The following is a 6,612-nucleotide window of genomic DNA, read 5'->3' on the forward strand; positions in this document are numbered from 1 at the left end:
TTTATTTTTATTTTTTTCGAGCAAATGATATTATCTACACTAAGGGGAAGGTGATAGGCTTAGCCTCATAATGGGCTAACAATACCGTGATTCAATTTCGTCTTTGGCGAGAATCGAAGCTAAAACCTATCACTTACAAGTGAAGAGAATACCACTAGACCGTAATACTAAGTGGCATGAAAGAGTTTCTATTAAACTAGCAAATCTCAAAATTTAAACCCATGTAACGGTAATAAATAAAGTGGTAAGCATTATCACCACTTGAGGGTGATGACTAAAAATCACCCCAATAATATTAGTTAAGTTAGTTGGTCCTTAGCAAGCATCTTATAGAAAAGAAGAATCTAGGTACTTTGGCCGTTTTGCAGAATAAAAAGAAAGAAAGGGGCATTTGATGTTTGGATAGGTATAGTGACACCTGCTTCTTGGTGTTTTTTTAAAAGAAAACAAAAAAAATGAGAAAAGGCTAATTTGCACCCTTTGGATATTATGATGCCAATTTGCTTGGTTGAGAAACTTGTGGCTTTTCTAATGAAGATTGCGTAAAGGTGCAAACAATTTGTTAATGGTTGTGCAAAATAGGTTTCATACTAGAAAAAATGCTTGCGCTCCGCCGCGGGTTTTGAAATCGTAACCCACAATTTAACATACCCATTTCTAAATTATTCAGAAATCAATCAGAGAAAACTGCAAATTTTTTTGTTCTAATTTCAGGGCTTAACAATGCAAGATTGGAATTTGCATTTGGTTCAAAGAAATAAGATAAACTGATAAGCAAAATGAACTAAAAAAAATAGAATCTATTCCAATTTGATTATACGTTCAGGTTCAAAAAGACAAAACGAAGAATAACTTTAAGCATCCAAGCATCAGTTAAAACTAAACAATTAAAAGCAATAACACTAAAGCATTTCATTGAAGACATAGATAACATATTTGGTTCTTTGCACCTAAAATGGAAAACATTTGTTTTCCTCTATGCTCTGAAGTTTGCATAAGTGCTGGAAATTTACAATATATAAAGAGGTAATCTCAGAATAAAACACATTTGAAGGAAAAGTAATAAGAAAAGAAAATAGTGTTTTTTACCTATGATCCATGTGAGGAGTAGAATTTCCAGTCATAATTGACAACCCAAGAGCTCTGTAAATCAAATATATAGGAAAAGATCAATAAAAAGTGAATTACAGTTTCTCAAATCAGAAAGAAACATTTATTTGAAAAGATTTAGACTCATTTTGGATATAGATAAACAATGGCATGTTAAAAACCAAAATGATAAGGCATTCAACATTCAACATTCAAGTACAGAAAATGATATACAAGTTATCCATCAATGTTTTGGTAACAAATTCCCAAATTGCTCTATCTACCAAACATTTGCAGATCTATAGTTACAGATGTTCACCTTTATGATATTCAACCCAATACCTACATTATTGGCAAAACGACATTCTATAGATCTTTTGAGCACCCGAGCCAATGACAATAACATTGAAGGCAACTACAAAAATTGTACATTATATAAAGAGGCAATCTTGTCAAAATCAATATTTTATGGCTACATTTTTTCATCAGTCAATCAATACACATAAAATCACATACTCAACAAAAATTCAAGCCCATAAATCCAAAATTAGAAATGTTATTTCTTACCCCCCAAAAACAATCCAAATCTTAGTGGTTACATTCATTAGTCAAGCACTCAACCACTCAAGCACATCGACTACAACTTAGGAATGTTATGCAAATCTTAGGCAGCTTGAATCATTAAATTTGAGTTGGAAGAAGCTCTGTTACCTGCTCTGCTAGTTGAGGAGTGTCACCAAATTTGGCACTATCATCAGCAGCAACACATTTCACATGCTCCTGCTTCCAAAACATTTCACAAAATCAAAAACCAAATGAGATTATGTAGCAGAAAAGATTGACGGAAAAATAGATTAAAAAAAGCAATTCATATTATATATAGAGGATGAATGATGTTGTCCAATAAATAAGACAGCTGTATATATTTCTTGACCATGAGAAAACATCAAATTAATAGAGGCATTAATCCTAAATTTGTCATTCGTTGTTGTCAGTCTAAACTTGATGACATATTGTAAAGTCCTCTTACATACAGAATAATGAAATATTAATTTATTTCCATGATTTATTTGATTTTGCAAATTCAAAATAATTGAAGAATACTGAAAATTACTAAACCCCATCACAACATCCCATTAGTGAAAAATCAAAGACAAAAGTAAATTACTATCTTTCTAAGCCTCTGAAGATAGCATACCCAAAATAACAAATTCAACTCTAATATAATAAATAATTAAAAAACAAATTAGCCAAGTTGGAATAGTTAGATCAAATAAAGATATAAGTCAACCAATTACACAAAATAATTCATGCAAAGTAGGTTCCTAAGAAAATATACCACTATGGTGGTGGAGGAGGCCCAGGCTCAAATAGTGGAGGACAGCAGCATTTAAATATACCCCAGTAGCACGGAATCCATGAAATGCATAATCCAAACCCAAATTTTAAAATTTAAATTAAATTTGAACAGAAAATGCAGTAGAATTGTATAATTAGAAATTCTCCAATGTGGATAAATTAATCTTGCGAGATGCAATCAGTTGTATTGGGCTGGCAACCAGCTTATGCTCAAATCCCACTAAATTTATCATACACCCTTCCAACTACAATTCAAAGGAAGAAGTTCCAAGTCCATGCATAATGTTTGCTCAACTAAAATAAATTGCTTTTCATGATTCAAATAGCCAACCAACCAACACTCATTTGATAAAATTGAACATTTGGAGTTACATATCCACATATTCCACATATTCCACATATTTAAGATCAAACAAACCTTCTCATGAAGACCACCCAAAGGTCCATTAGTGAGTTGTGTGACTTGAGGATTTACTGCACTTGAGTTTCCTCGTGCAGCTGCAAGAGCTATGAGCTTACGTAGACCGTCAGCCACTTCTCTGCTTAAGGTTTGAGTCACTGATGATGCAGAATTAATAGCTTCCTGCAAAGAAGTGAACTAAGAAACCTTAAATTGTTAAAATGTGAGTAATTACAGTTTTCTCAATTGATTAAAACATCATCCGATGGTGTTTTCTAGGATTTTTTTTTTCCTTCCTTAAGCAGGCCATTATTTCATTAGGCATCTGCAGAATTGCAATTGATAGAATCGGTGTTCTTTGAAATAATCATCACACTTCACAACACAATGGCAGCAATTTATACAAACTCTAACAACAAATTGTCAAAAACAATGAGAACAATTACCAGAAATTTCAAATCTTTTGGGGGTTCAGAGTAATTACCAGAGAGTCGAAAGCTAAAATCAATATTAGTCCGATTTTTTCAAAATAAGAACAGCTCCGATCTGAGAAATACAATGCAATTTCTGAAGAGATAAAAAAAGCAAGAAAACCCTAAAATCCCTAAGGACCCTAATTTATAAACCCTAAACAAACGCAAAAGGAGAGAGGAGACTCAAATAAAGGGAAAATCGAGAAATTCAAAATACCATAATTGGAGCGAGTATGCTTTCCGACGGCCAAATTCATCGACACCGGAGGCGGTTGTCGACCGTCACTGTATCTCCATTTCGCCTCCGCCATGTTTGAGGCTTTCGATCGTCACTACTTGGTTTGTGTGCGTCATGTCGAGAGATATGGGGAGCGGAGAGAGAGGAAAGGAAGAGGAAGATGAAAGATTGTGGGTTTTCCAGTAGACAAGGACAGAAACAGGAAGAGTGAGAGATGAGAAAGCGCACGCATCGAACCAATCGCAATTTGTTCTAAACCATACGGACAAAATTACCCTCTCAACTTTTGAGAATTACCCTCCCAACCTAGGCCCATTTGGCTGGCATTGTTGTAAATAGCGTGAAATTGAGTGGCAAAGATTTGACTATAGCTAAGCTATAGTTAATTACTCCTCAACTTTAGAATAGATAAATTTGGGAAAAGTGAAATTTGTTGAAATGTCATATAAACTTCTACATATTTTTCAATTTGTCCAACAAACTAAAATTTTAAATAATTTATCATACCAACTTTCTGAAATCATCAATTTGTCATCTCATACAAAATCCCTTAAGTTTTCCATTCAAAGTAAGTCATGTGCATGACACGTGATTTGTGTTTAAGGTTATTTCTATCATTTTAACACATTCACTTCCTTCTATTAAGTTGCATTTGATCAAAAGAATTATAGGGTTTCTAAAGCCACAAAAAGAGACCGATATACGATACGTGGTCTGAGAGTTTTCGTTCAAAAATGAGAACGACGACGCTTGTGTGTGTTTCGAATTGAAGATGACTCAAAAATAGAGTCACTGCGAACCCTCCAATCTAAATGATAAAGTTGGATGAAATTATTTATTATGGCTGTCTACGACAATGAGAAATTTGATTCTTCTAGTTGTAGCTAGTCCCGTTTTCTATGTTTATTTGCATTCTTATTTGATCGTATGGCGTTTTACCATGAGATTGAATGGTTTTTTATTTGGTTCTTTGTTTAGTTTGAACTAGAAAATTTGCCCGCACTTTGTTGCGAGTTTTGAAATCATTATCTACAACATGCATGAATAATTTCTATAGAAAGTAACTAAAAAGACGGTCTAGCATCTAAGAACCAATGAAGTGAAACTTTGCTTGCTATATATGGATATAAATGCTATAAGAACCAATTCATATTCAATTCCAGCGACAATATTGCTTTTCTTGAGTCCCTTTTGGATGGTATTTCTTGTGGCTGTGGATCGACAATAGTACTTACATACAAAAGATTTGAAATATTATTTTATTTACCTTAAGAAAAATGACAAAATATTGTTTTACTTAGTTACCTTTTAGAAAATTAGAATGACACTAAAAATGCATCTGCTATTCAAATATCATATACCAGATTGAAATCGAAAAACTAAACTTTGAATTCAAAACTATTCACACATGGAATGAAATGAAATGCCTCAAAATATTATCATGATCCAATTTTATATGGAAAATGCCTGAAAGTAATCCATGCCTTTCTCAAAAATAGGTCATTCAACGTTGACCACCAAGTAATTACTTTAGTCTAAAGAAAGGGGCGAAATCGCATTGCAGAAATGAATAGTGTTTTGGACGACATTTCAGTTTATTTACAAGATTGCCACTCAGATGCTTTAACCAACATTCTCTTAATTTACAAAATTGCCACGCAGGCTTAAGGACCAATTTTCAGCTGTTCGCTGCATTTCAGCTTTGACTCGACGAGAGAGAGGAGGGGGACATCACGGCTGACAAATTGGAGAGAGACGATCGCTCCCATTTTTGACTCGGAGACAATTGGGTGTGCTTGTGGTGAGCGGAGAGAGGGGGATAAAACGACTAAAGAGGAGGGAGACACAAGGCCTGACAGATTGGAGAGAGATGTGAGCTACGGGTTTGGACTGAGTGAGAGAGATATTTAGGTAGGTGCTCTAACAGGATCTATGAGATTTTCTCCCAGTTTAGAGAGAGATGGACAGGGAGAGAGATACAGAGCGGAAAGCATAGGTGTGTGTATTATTTGGGTCTTCCGAAAACGCTAGAAACCTAAAACATTCTCAGTTGCTCTGCAAGGGGTTGACGACTTTGATCATGCGTCCTACAGTCCGCATCAATCTCTTCCATCTCTGCTTCGTGATCCCTTCGATTCCCTCAAGAGGTAATTAAATCTCACTTCTTTCTCTGATTCGTGCCTTATTCTCACTGTTTTTCTCGAATTGTTTGTTTTTCTTCAATATTGTTGTGTTTCGATCCCAAAATTTTTCGTATTTTAAGGGATCTTATTTCTGGTATCTGATTTATGGAGGGTTTTTTATCCTTTTAAATGTGGGGTTGTGGGTGTTTTGTCTAGGGAGCAAAATTTATCTAGTTAGGCCTTTTCCCTTTGAAAATTAATAGATGTTCAAATTTGGAACAATAAATTATTAATTTATTTGTTGTTGCGGTAATTTAGGCACTTGAAAGCGAGGCAATCATGGTTAGATTTCATGTGGTTCATGAAAGACTCGGTTAGGCTTTAGAAGGTTTGCCTGATGAACTTTGCCTATCAAATGAAGTTGAGGAACAGGTATATACATGTATGTCCCTTTTATCCGTTTTCAAGCTAATGCTTCCCATTTGTTATTTCATTTTTTTTCACACAGACAGATCTTTTATCGATTCAAACTATTTTCGCTTTGTTGCACATGTTTGATATAAGTCCGTCTGGGTTTGACGAGATTCAAAGTACTTCTTATCAAATTGGTCTCATGGATCACTACGAGGAAAACATCCTTCAAACCCTCTACATAGCATTGAGGTAAATTCCATCTTTGCTCTGCTTCACAAATTATTTGTTATTTCCCGTAATATATTTTGATTTCTAGAACTGTAATTTCAAATTATTGCCCCTTCGACTCCTCTCCCACTGCCTCAAGCCAAAACCAAACCCAGCTCCAGTCATCTACTAATCAAACCTTACAAAGTAAAGCACTCTAATTTCGTTTTTTATTTGTGGTCTAGTAACCTTAGGTAAAGTGAAGAACTGTATAAATCCTTATGCATGTGGTTTGTTCTTTTGCAGAAT

This window comes from Pyrus communis, chromosome 9, assembly GCF_963583255.1.
Source record: "Pyrus communis chromosome 9, drPyrComm1.1, whole genome shotgun sequence".
Classification (NCBI taxonomy): Eukaryota; Viridiplantae; Streptophyta; class Magnoliopsida; order Rosales; family Rosaceae; genus Pyrus; species Pyrus communis.